This window comes from Copidosoma floridanum, unplaced genomic scaffold (assembly GCF_036245765.1).
Source record: "Copidosoma floridanum isolate Cflo_tuat_1 unplaced genomic scaffold, Cflo_Japanese_pri ptg000019l, whole genome shotgun sequence".
Lineage (NCBI taxonomy): Eukaryota > Metazoa > Arthropoda > Insecta > Hymenoptera > Encyrtidae > Copidosoma > Copidosoma floridanum.
The window spans coordinates 11,529,699-11,542,219 of NW_028321896.1; positions in this window are offsets into that span (position 1 = coordinate 11,529,699).

The following is a 12,521-nucleotide window of genomic DNA, read 5'->3' on the forward strand; positions in this document are numbered from 1 at the left end:
TGTAATCCAATAAGTCGAAGTCTCCTTCTTGTGTTGACAAAACTATAATTTGCTCTTAAATCTTCGTTTTTCTTTCAAAGGCTGCAAAGAGAAAGGGGCATCAGTGAACACATGGATATATAACATTTGAACAGAAAAATAAAGGGTACCCAAAAAAGAGCAACGAGAAGAAAGGATGAAAAATGGGGGCGCAAATTTTGGCTTTTTTATGTATAGCGTTAGTGTATCATCGCTCGCGCCGTCTAGACGCAGATTAAGATAATACAAAATGGACTTTGCCGGCCGGTAAACGGCGCGCGTATATATCTCCTTTTCGCTGACTTTTATGCCGGGATGGGCCCTTCTTAATTATTTCTTTTTGATTTATTTTATTTTATTTTTTTTTTTTTAACGTGGCAATGTATTGGCACAATTAAAACATCTCTGCGATAATCCTGTTGACTTTAACTAAAATCCAAAGTAAGGATTTCAAAAGAAGTCTACACGTGAACAAGATTTTTGTACCTACGCGTACCAGAAGAGTTAAGAAATATTGTTTGTTTGTTATGGGCCGGCTAATGGTATAGGTCCCTCCCAACTTTTCAGTCGTTTCAACAAAATTTTTCTCTATATAAAAGATAGGATCCTATCGGCAAGTGAAAATTACAGAGTAGCAGGAATAATTGTATGACTTTGTGCGGAGTGACTTTTCTATGGATGACTCTGCATGGCTTCGTGTTTAATGATGTGGGAAACAAAGAGGAAATTTATAACAGAAAGCATTTTCAATGCTGGCGATGTTTCGGCTCTTCACGTGTATTTCCTCGACCCGCTTAATTACTATTATTATTAATGGTACATTGTTTTTGAAGCCAGGACGTTTTTTGAACCTGAGTTTATTTATACAACATTACATTGATCGGTTGAGTGGAGTTATCATATTAATATTTATAAAGTACTTCATTTCCCAAAATATTGAATGACTTTTATATATGTTTAGGTTACGTAAGGACAAATAAAAAATAATCCGAACAATGAAAAGTATAAAAGTCTTGGATAACAAAACAAAAATACGTCCTTGTGGGAAAAAAAAGACACGGAACTTTTGGCAGGTTGCCGACGTCGTTGGAGAAGCAGAAAAAAAAAACTGAGGGAGAGAAGACGAAGAAGAAGAGCTCTGGAGAACAAGTGCCGAAGAGGAGAAGGAATATAATACTTGGGCGCAGGTAGAGGGATTAGAGGGTCCCAGCATTTGGATGCTCCACTCGATGCTCGGCCCACCCGAAGAACAGGTATCGTTTTTCGTCCTCTTCTCTTTCTCTTCCTTTTCTCGTACACTGTATATATAATACATTACACGCGGCAGGTAGAGAGCATTCGCTTCTCCTCCTCCTCCTCCTCATTCTCCATCCTCGTTGTAGCGCACAACGAAACGTGGGCGAGCCATACACCCCTGATCTTCGTTTCTTGTATTCTGTTTGGCAATTCGCAATCCACGGGTCAGTCTGTACTTAAATATCGACGCAGCCAATGGAAAATTTGCCAAACCCTGCATCAGATACTTTGGCGACTATTTGTCGCTATAAAGTTCCTTTCGATGTCTTACTTTTGAATGTCATTTCTCTTGTTTTTTTTTTTTTTGTCCATGTCAATTATTTATCTGTCTGCCTCTATAAATCGCCAAATGGTTGTTAACAGCAAAAAAACCTAACAATCGATAGTGATCCAAGTAAATGTTAAGAATAGTTACACGTTCATTCGGAAAAGTTATTTAACGATGGTTAAGTGGAAGATGTATATTTTGACTGACCTTTTATCCTTTTTTTAAGATTCTATTGATGCGAGGGGCTTCTCCATTATTAAATATTTGTGATAGCTACAAGGATAAACAAAATTAGAAGCAAGAGGCACCAATTCAGCTAAAATAGAAGCTGCCACAATGTCCAATCAAATAAGAAACATTTCTAGGCCAATCCTTTTATCGGAAATGACTTGTACAACTACACCAAATTCCAAGGCAGTACTTAATAGTGGAGGTACACCTAATTGACGCAATAACAAAATTAGATATTTCTACATCACTAGGCATTGTAATTACTAAGTTACAAAAATTTGAAGTCAAGAGCGACAGGTACCCCAATAAAGCTTATAAAAAGAAGCTGCTATGATGGATCAAGCAACAATACATTTGGGTACATTCTTTACTCAATGACTTTTTTAAAGATTCTATGAGATTCTCAACTGACAGAGGATATGCTTGTGAAACAGGTTACCCAAAAAATTTTTGTGTTATCGAACATTGAAATTAGTAAAAACTGCAGCTTCCAAGTCAAAAGATACGGCATGAATGATGCTTGATTAAATGCTGTACTACAAATTTATTTAGATCAATCCTTTTATGAAAGCTCTGAACGTGTAGATTTATAACTGACTTTAAATATTACATAGGAGGTGGTCCCAAAAGTATCTATATTATGGTATAAATTGTAATAAGTAAAGTACTGAGCAAATCAGGAGAGATGGATGAGAATAATTTTGAAATTAATAAGAAAATGGATTCAAAGTCAATTATAGCAGACATCAATAAAGCTTACAAATGTATTACGTGCTGTTGAATCTGTCAGATTTTAAAGTGGATCGATTTAAAATTAATAAGCAAAGTTGTAATGGATCGATCCAAAGAGAAACCAGATTTTTCTGTATTGCGAAATATTGTAATTAGAGGAGTTGGGGCTACAGCTACATGTAATTCCATTTTCAGCACAAGAGGGTCATCTATATATATATGCATATGGGAAGGTCATTAAAAAAGTCGACGGTGATGTCGAATCAGTATGGATAGATTCATAATTCTAACGACGTACATCGAACATCAAGTCCATCAAGGATTCATTGAGGACAGAATTAAACCTGCAGCGCCAAAACTACCAATCAATAATATAATAATAATAATAATAAATAACTTTATTTACTCGTAATACCCCATAGCTAAGGAATAAACATCAGATCATAAAAATAAACCATCCCCGCTGTATAAAAATGTTTTGATACCAATAGGAGCATTCCCGAAGACAACGTATGCATGTAGTAAATTCCAAAGACGTACATTTCACATGCAAAAGCAATATATATTCAGAGGTCAAAAATCCTATAAAGAAAAAAAAAAAAAAAGAAAGATCGTGTTTTTTTGGAACACTAATTTTACGGTCCACTTTATTGAACCGTTTTCGATGAATTTTAAGTTAATGCCATTGAAATTCAGATCCGACCTGATGGTCAAGTTCCGTCCGAGATACTGTACGGAACTTTGGTCTGGTCCCCCAAAACGACATCACTTACTTTAGCGATCAACAATCCACGCAAAGCGAAAATATACACTTACCAATGAAACAACGCTACACTAACGCAGCCGTAGTAGTTGTCTTCCCTTTAGCTATAGGATTTTCCGCGCAAAGTCGAATCTAAGCTCAAATCGCGAGCCATTAACGTATACAAAGGCCTCTGCGTGTGCACGTAACGACCGACTCCTCCGTAAAATATCGATCCCATAGCCACGACCTCAAGTGAGACCCCCCCCTCTCACCCTTTTCTCTTGTTTTACAACAACCACGGCGTGCGCACGTAACATGTTGGTTTACGTTCCCTCGTCTCGGAATATATTCATGCGAGTGTATAATTTTAGGTCTCGCGTGAGCTGGAGGGGAAAGAAAATGAGGTGCAAGCGAGGGAAACTCTAACTCGTATACATAATCATGTACCTGTGTGGCGAAAAAAAAAAAAAAATTAATAACGTGATGACGAGAATTTGTGTCGGGTGTATTTATACCCATATCTATAGAGAGAAAGGAGGAGGTTTGGCGATGCGAAAAGTTCGGTAACGCGCTTTTGTCCCGTGCACGTGAGAAGGAAACAATCCAATTGGTGTGTACACGGGGCATATGGGTGTTGCGCGCGGATGGGAAACCCGAGATGATTTATAAAGCGCAAAGCGTTAATATCATACATATACAGTGTGCTGATGGTCTTTTTGTTTTCCAGTACTGTTGTTATTGTTCCATCTATGCCACATCGTATGAAACCGTGCTCGGAAGTTCTGGGGAGTCCAGATTGATCCCCAACACTCTAATTTCATTCGGATTAATCTTCAAAGTAACAAACGATGGCAATAAAGTAAATTACAAGAGATCCGAAAGGATAAATGTGTTTGTTTGCACGTGTACTATACGACGCCATCGGAGTCGTTTGTAAAAATGTCGAGCGATGAAGATTATTGCGATCCGCTTGAGAAATATGAAAAAGACGAAATTAATGAGTTTCTCCGGTCGCGGGGGGAGCCGAGAGGCGCCAGGTATTCTCGGCATCGGTTGGGGCATAAATAATCCTATGGAGGTGATACTGTATCCCTTTCTACGTGGCGATTCGATAAATTAACACCAGCCCGTCTCTTTGAGCGAAACAAAAACAAAAAAAAAACCGGGCCTCGCGCGAGAGCGATGTAATGGTCGACAACAATGGTTTAACGTTTGCTTCGGCTCGGCAGTGCCCGCTCACTCTCTCTCTCTCTCGGTTTTTCGATCTCCTCTTCTTGATCTTGTCCCGTGAATGTTTACGCGTGTATACTCTGGCCTCGAGAAAGGTAGGGACAACAAAAAAAATCAATGTTTGTACACTACACGTGTGGCACATTATAAGTGTATACGTGCGATAAAAAAGCGCTCTTGCGAGCCAACGATTTTCATTTTTTTCGAGCTGACTGGACATGTGCAGGTAAATGCAGTATAAGCTTGGCGTCGCTCTCGGGGTATACATACATGTATATAAATACCTATACAAGCACGTGCAACTATTGTGCAACGACGTGGTGTCCACCTCCACCCACCGCATATTTTTATAATAAAAGAGTGTATTATATGCCTACATCATCCGAACGAACGATCATGTTGGCCCGATATAAGTATAGGTAAGGTATGTAGAAAATATATACATAACATCCCCCTCACTGGATGCGACCTTGTGGTACATATACATGCACATGCTATGTATGTTTTTTGCTTTTCGAGTGCGCCAATGTCGTTTAAGGGATCATGGAAAATGAAAGAAGCGCGACACAAGATTCTTTGATAACCTGATATAATATGTGGTGATTAAAATATAGAGAGTACCATTGCACTTTATGCACTTGTAGATATTATTACCTAACCGCTAAGGAGAGGGTGGCGAATTGGCACTACGATGTAAAAAAAAATGTCAACTCGACTTTTTGAGACAAACAGGAGAGGTGAACTGTACATGGAGGGTATTAAATTAAAATGGAAATGGGGTGTGACCATCATCCGAGTTGAAACTTATTTTTTATGTCGCAGCCCCACTGACCTGCTGTATCCGCGTTCGAAAAAATGGCCAACGAACTTTTTCACGGGTATACACCTTTGTCATTTCGCAATCGTACAAATGAAATATACATTTCGAACCGGCTTTAGCCGAGCTGAGCATAATCTATTCGTCGTTGTGTTCAAAAAAGAGTGTCACGGACTCTGTTTACTCAATCTAGCTGTTCCCTCTGCGCTATTCATGCGCGTTCTCCTTCTGTTCTGTAAGTGCACATGATGTCGTGCACAAGTATAGGCGATTGTGCACCGACTGAGCGCTCAAAAGAACCAGAAGTCGGTGCAAGTGCAATGGTGATTCAATGGAGCAAAAGATTGCCTCTCAACGGTACAATCATCGCCGTCCGACGAGTCAAACGCCCAGTCTACAGTTTATCTCCTGGAGTGACATCGAAACATATTAGTAGCAGAGTAAAAACAATGCCCGGTTCAATTGGAATTCAAAAAAAGTATGAAAATTGCGGTTAAAACAAGGGTGTGACTCATTTACAAAAAAAAAAAAAAATAAAAATCTGTCGATCGCTTATCTTTTTAACCCAGTGCCGCCGGTGTCTAAATTGCCATTCAGGTATCAACAATATTTCTTAATAAACAGTAAATTTCAATCCAAAAATAATTCCGAAGAAAAAAGCCTGACGGATATTTTAGTTTTTACAGTTTCAACACGTCTTTGATTGAGCTATGTACAACTATACCGTTCAGATATACATACATATGGAAAAGAACACTAAAGTGATTCAAGGTATAAATCAACAGTAAATGAAAACTTTGTCACGTGCTATTTTGTAATTTCAATGTTTTTATTTCGGTACGTTACAATTATTCCTGTGTAACCAAAATTTTTTTAGACTTTCAGTAAAGACTGCAAATAACTAGGCGAATGAAATGTTAGATTATAAAATTAAAAAAAAAACTACTCAATTTGAATAAAACTTAATTCTCCTGCGTAATCATATTCACTATCGGATTACACCTTCATTTCGAAATTTGGAGCAACCCTCTCTTATAAATCTATGGAGCTTGGCTCGAAATTCTTCGCAGCGCATGTAACATGTGTAACTAAAAACAACGACAGAGAGAGACGAAAAAAAAAAAGAAAAAACTTACCGTCTGCGTGTACTCGGCCCACTCGTTCCATATCTTGGAATCAATTTTTTTCCTACACGACATCTTCCCGACTCTCCCATACGTCGCACAAAGTGTCACACCATGCATATATATATAGTATAAGCCTATAACTTGCATAGGTACATGTATAACATAAAACACAAAATCTGTCAACAGCGGCGAGTGTAACTGCATATACAATAAACTAATCACTATCAACCTCGTGCACCTCGTCCTTTCACGTTCCAGCAGTGTTTATTACACATTCTGCATCTGCCTCCCTCATAACTCACGCCCCATTATCACCGCGAGCCGGACCCCACGACTCTCCTTCGATCGGAAGTTCCTCTCTCGTTTCCCCGGCATAATCCGACCACTCGATCTCACACTCGCGCCTCGAATATTAATATAACACACTGCTCGTACATATACACATATAAAAGTCGTGATGGCCGTGCTCCCTTCTTTTCACGCCTCGCGCGGATAGATCGGCAGATATGGGCGTGAAGATATAGAGAGAGGCGCCGGGCAGTCGATCGGACCTTGCCGATATATACCGTCCTCTCGTGCGCTGATACACGCCACTTGTGCACACCGCGAACAATATATTATACAATCTACACGTATGATACACAAGTGCCCTCTTTCCCTTCTTGTTTTAGCTCTTGTTGATGCTGCTGCTCCTTCGGCTCTCTCGTACTATAACCCATTGTCGTATACAGTGGGGCAATCGCTCTTCTCCCTTTGCGAGAGCTCTGTTTCTTTTGTGCTCGGGGAGTAAGTGCTGCTGCTGCGCCCTTACCAACTATACACCGCGAGGAGCAGCTTGTTCCGGTGCTGGAGGCCGGGTAGAGAAAGAAAATCGTCGAGCGGGACTCTCGATTTTTTACTCTCCTCTCCCGTGTGTTGTATGCGGGCTCGGTTATTCTTTCCAGCCTGGAAGGATTCAGGTTTGTTTGTAAATTGCAGTACGGAAGTAGCTCTCTGCTCGCGACCCAAGATCTGTGGATTTTTCTTTTGTTTACCTCTCGCAAAATAAGACCATTATATTTGTACAATATACGCAAAGTAGGAACAAATAAAGCCAGCCAGTTCATTTTTGCGCGAATACTCTCGAGCGAAACGAGCAATATTATATAAGAGGAAGAAATCGCGTAAAATGTCGCCAATATAGAGAGATGCCCCCCGTTACATTGAGCCGCTTCCCGTGGCTGTAATACATCCAATCGAAAGAGCAAGGACTGATTGCGAAGATTTTGCCAAGATTGAGGCTTGATTTTCATCGCGTATGTATAACCATCACGTAATGAGTCCATATACCTATATATATAATCAAAGAGTTTCCCCGTGCATTGTTTTTATCTGCAGTTACACTAGTCAGGTACAACACCGCTTGTACTTAACGCGTAAAACGCAACGTTATCTTTCGCAACTCAAAGGTATACCTCCTCGTTGTTACATATCATTTATACATGTATACCTATGTATGCGCGTTGATTAACTCATTTACGCTTCGATCCCCAGCTAACTCTGCAATCAAGTTTTTCTTTCGTAATAACAGCTGCCCCCAACTCGAGTATTTTTTTTTTGTGTGCGCGTGCTCCAATTAAAATCCCTATGTCTTCTTTGTACATGGATCATGGGAAGGGCGGCCACCGCGAGGATTTTCGCGAAAGACTCGCGTTTTATTTATAGTCCTCCCCCTTTCGAAGAATAATTGCCGACAGCGCGGCTCCGCGTTATCTTCTCTCCTCCCTCGTAAACCGGCGCGCAGTTGGCGAAGGGACGCTAGTGGTAATGAAGATGCTTGGGGACCCGACCTGTCCCGAGTCACGACACTGTACATGGTTACATCCGCGTGATTACAGTGATTTCGAAGTTGGCCCAAATCTACGTACGTGTGGACGGTGTCCTTCACGGTATACTTCAGCAATGGGGGGGTAAAGGACGCGGTAGCCTGTGATTAACCGCGTACTTGTTGCTCCGCGCGACAGCTATACATACGAACAATTTAGGATGAAACGCGTCGTGTGCTCCTCCTTTTTTTTCATCCCATTGATTGCTTCGAGTGCCCCGATATGACCGATTCCCCGATGGCTTTTGAGATCACGGAGATGCGACGAGCGATTAATTTGCAAGGGGATCAGAAATATCGTCCATCTATCGGTACAATATTATTTTCACCTCGTGATGTCACTTGATCGTGACATTTAGCACGTGCGGGATCGCCGATAGTCATTAAGATTATCCAATCTGTGCATATATAGGTGTATACTTATCGCTTCGACAACAATATATTATACACTCATTTTGATCGGTCACGTCTATATTGGGCCGTGCTCTCTTTACACGCGAACACATATACGCGCTTTTTTAATCTTAAATTGTTTCACGTAGATCGGCTAACGATTATTCATTGAAATAACATCTCGGAGTCCAGGAGGGTCATGTTAAGATGAAACATGTTACACGTACTACGCGTGTACACCCGTACCGCGGTAAAATTAATTTCAATCGGTTACAGTCCGATTCAAAATCTAATAGTCAGCCGGGGAGGCTTGGCGTCTTGCAAAAATCGAGGAGAACCGCAAGTTTTTAATACCAAATTCAGCCGGCAAACGCTCGTATCAATATTTGTATTGGAGCAATCGTTTTCGTTCCAAGGCTACGCGGTGTGGTATGCTTACGTATAATTATACTTCATCCCATTTGGGAAATGACAGAGCGCGTCGACGGTGTACACGAGCGGCGGGGGTTAACGGTATAGACCAGCGCTAACGAGCCGAGCGTGTAATTTTCGCGAAATCACGGGCAGTAGTGTAGGTACCCCCTCGCGCACAATGTCGATTCTTTTTTATTCCTTACTCTTCCTCCTTGTCTTTTTTTTTTCTCCTTTGATTACTTACTCATGCGCTTGTGCGCACCGTTGTACACATCCATTTTGCTCGACGCTCAAATTATATCCGTTGGCTGGCTTTTTTGTTCCTACTTTTTTATTTCGTGCAATGGAATCGATGGGTCCTTAATTTCGATCGAAATTGTACTATTCGATGGTCAAATCGGTGATGGACTCTCGTGTGTGTAAAATAGTTGGTATTTTGTCGTATACAGGTGTAGAACTTTGCGAGGTACCGGGAGTATATTTGCCATACAATAATCGAAACGGGAAGAAATATTTCGAAGCTTTGAGACAATGCTAATAAGAACACTGTGGCCTTGTCAAATTTTTTTTATTTTTTATATAGTTTATCACAATTAAATTGACTTGTCTAATTACTTGTGTTCGTCAGCATTCACGAGGTCTTTTTTTTATAACTAATCCTTGAAGTATATAAACCAAAACGGTAATAATAGATATTAAAATTAAAACAAAAATCTTACCAAAGAAAATTAGATACAAAAGCGCATGTTAATTAAACAGATTGCATTATCTTCCATATTCGCAATTAAATTAATATGTTTTTCTAAAATTAAAATGTAAGAGAGTAATTTGTGACATAATCGCGGATAGATAAGATTACAGATGCGTTACGGAACGTATAATAAGAATTGATTTTTAAATACTTTTAAGTGATCAACGTAATGTCTTTGGCCCGTCTCGCAAAGTCCCATACGCGTAACGACGAGGCGCACCAAAAATCCACGTGGCTCGGCGGCGACAGATCGATATAGGTGCAAAATTGAAAATAAGAGGTACACAGGTTCCTGTGCCTCTATAATTTTTGAACGCGAAGATAACGAAGAGGAATATTAATGTTGAAAACGAAAATTTCGTTAAAACTGCGGTACACGTACACGATGTCGAGTGTTTATCTCGAGATATACGTGGAATTCCAGAACCTCTCCTGGAATGTCACGAGACAAAAGCCGAAAAGCTCCGAGCAAACACTCGCCTTCGGTATATCTTACGCAAACATCGAATTTTAAAATTTAGATCACATCAAACCCCCTCGAATTCCAATCTTCGACCATCAGCGAGTATTTATAGATGCATGGCGCATACACACGAGTACTGAAAAAACTCGCGATAACATTATTTTTGTACCCGTGGTCAAAGCGAAAAAAGTTCGCAGTTCCCTTAGAAAGGAAAGGAAAAAAAAAAAAAAAAAACAATTCGTCAACGCGAGCTCGTCCATACACCTTATCGCAAAATTTTTCCGTAAAACAATATGTATATACTCCGCTTCGTTATCTCCTGCACGTAGATGCACACGCATTGGCAAAGCCACCGAGACGACTAACAGCTTCGCCGAACAAAGAAATCGTCTATCGCGGCAGCAAAACGTTTATTGCACTCGATAAAAAAAAAAAATAAATAAAAAAAAAAAAAAAATTCCATCCACCTTGTAATACACATTGAACACCCACGCAAGCAACGACAAGAGGCTCCGCGGTTTTTGGCCCGAGCGGCGACGAAGAACCGACTGGCCACCGCGGACTGGCTCGCGGGACTACACTTCGTATACACTTCCGGCTTCTATACCCTTTCCTCTCTTCCTCTCCTACTCCTCCGCAACTACACACAACTATACCTCGCACACTCGCGGCAGAGAGCTTTTCGTCGTTTTCCCTCTCCCCACCCGCAGTGTATAGGTACACGCACTTTGTACAAAACCCGAGTTATATATATATATATATATTTACCTGTGGCACTCACATCAGGTCACCGGCGCGTCTTATCCACGACTGACGAGCTGCTCAGCCAGCCAAGTTCATTATCGCGTTTATCGCGACCTGCTATCACCTCCCGATAAGCAAACGCCCGATTTTTTTATTCTTTTTCTTTCCTTTCGCTGATTTCTCGGCGGGAAAAGGGCCCATTTTCATTTCCCTTGAAAGCCGATCTCTTGTGCATGAATATATAGTTTTCGCGTGGACATTAATCAAGTTCGACGGTGCGTAGGTATACCAATAACCCATGGATATTCGAATTAAGCGCGCATTAAATCGTCAAGCAGTTTAATACACGAAAGTTTACGAGATTTGCAAAATCAATACGTTATTTATTGACGGCAACTCTCTATCCCGGCACTGCTCTAATTCAATCCCGATGATTTTTGCCGGGCTCGGAAAGTTTATCTGATCGTGTTAAACGCTCATGTGGATTTTCTCCCATCGATCCTACACACACGTGCAACGTAAACATATATGTTATGTAAATCAGCGCAAAGTGATGGTGGAGTATCGCGGATAGTTCCTAATTTCACCCGGATCTCGTAATAATTTCAATTTCCATCGAAAACACATCTGAAATAATTCATAAAACCAGACGCTGGATACAGTAGCCAATGCGAGTGATAATTAATCGTCGCTGTACCGATCGAAAGCTCCAATCAATGCGATATGTAGAGTGACACTCAACCGGCCCGGTGCACGTAGCTGCTAATGTACTTCCGATATCCTTGTAGACCACCGCGCGTTTTTCGATGCCCAAAGGCGCTTCCGATTTCTCGATTTCTCCAACTGGGGCAGATCGGCCGGTTTTTCACGTCCGAGCGCATAACCGCGTGTGCGAGAAATCGCAGTGCACAGCGTGTATACCTCGAGAACTTCCTGTGTTTCAATTGCGTAAGGCTTACTCACTCGCTGCATGGATTTTCTCTCCTGCTCTATCCTTTTTTTTTCTCTGTCCAAAACTGTTTTTTTTTTTTTTTTTTTATTTAATCCGGGATGTGTTTGCGCTTGTAACCCGTTAAAGCTCAAGGAACAAAGAGACGCTGATGATAGTTGTACGGCACATGCAAGTGGGTAATAGTGTAACGATAATGGGGCGCTCGCAAGGATTACGTATATGTTGGTGATGGTTGGAAGTGCTCGGGAAGGAAAGCGTGTGTGTATAATAGCACTCGGAGCTTTTCGCAACGAAGCGAAACGACGACAACGGCGGAAAGGATGAGGGCATTGTCTATATGTATACATACTTGGGCTCGCAACGGGTCTTCTTTTGGGCCGTACATGTATAACCTGCAAGATATGTACAAACCTTTGCTCTGTCTTTCGAAGGTACACACACTTACACCCAATATGAAATGTCAAGGTGCAGTATAT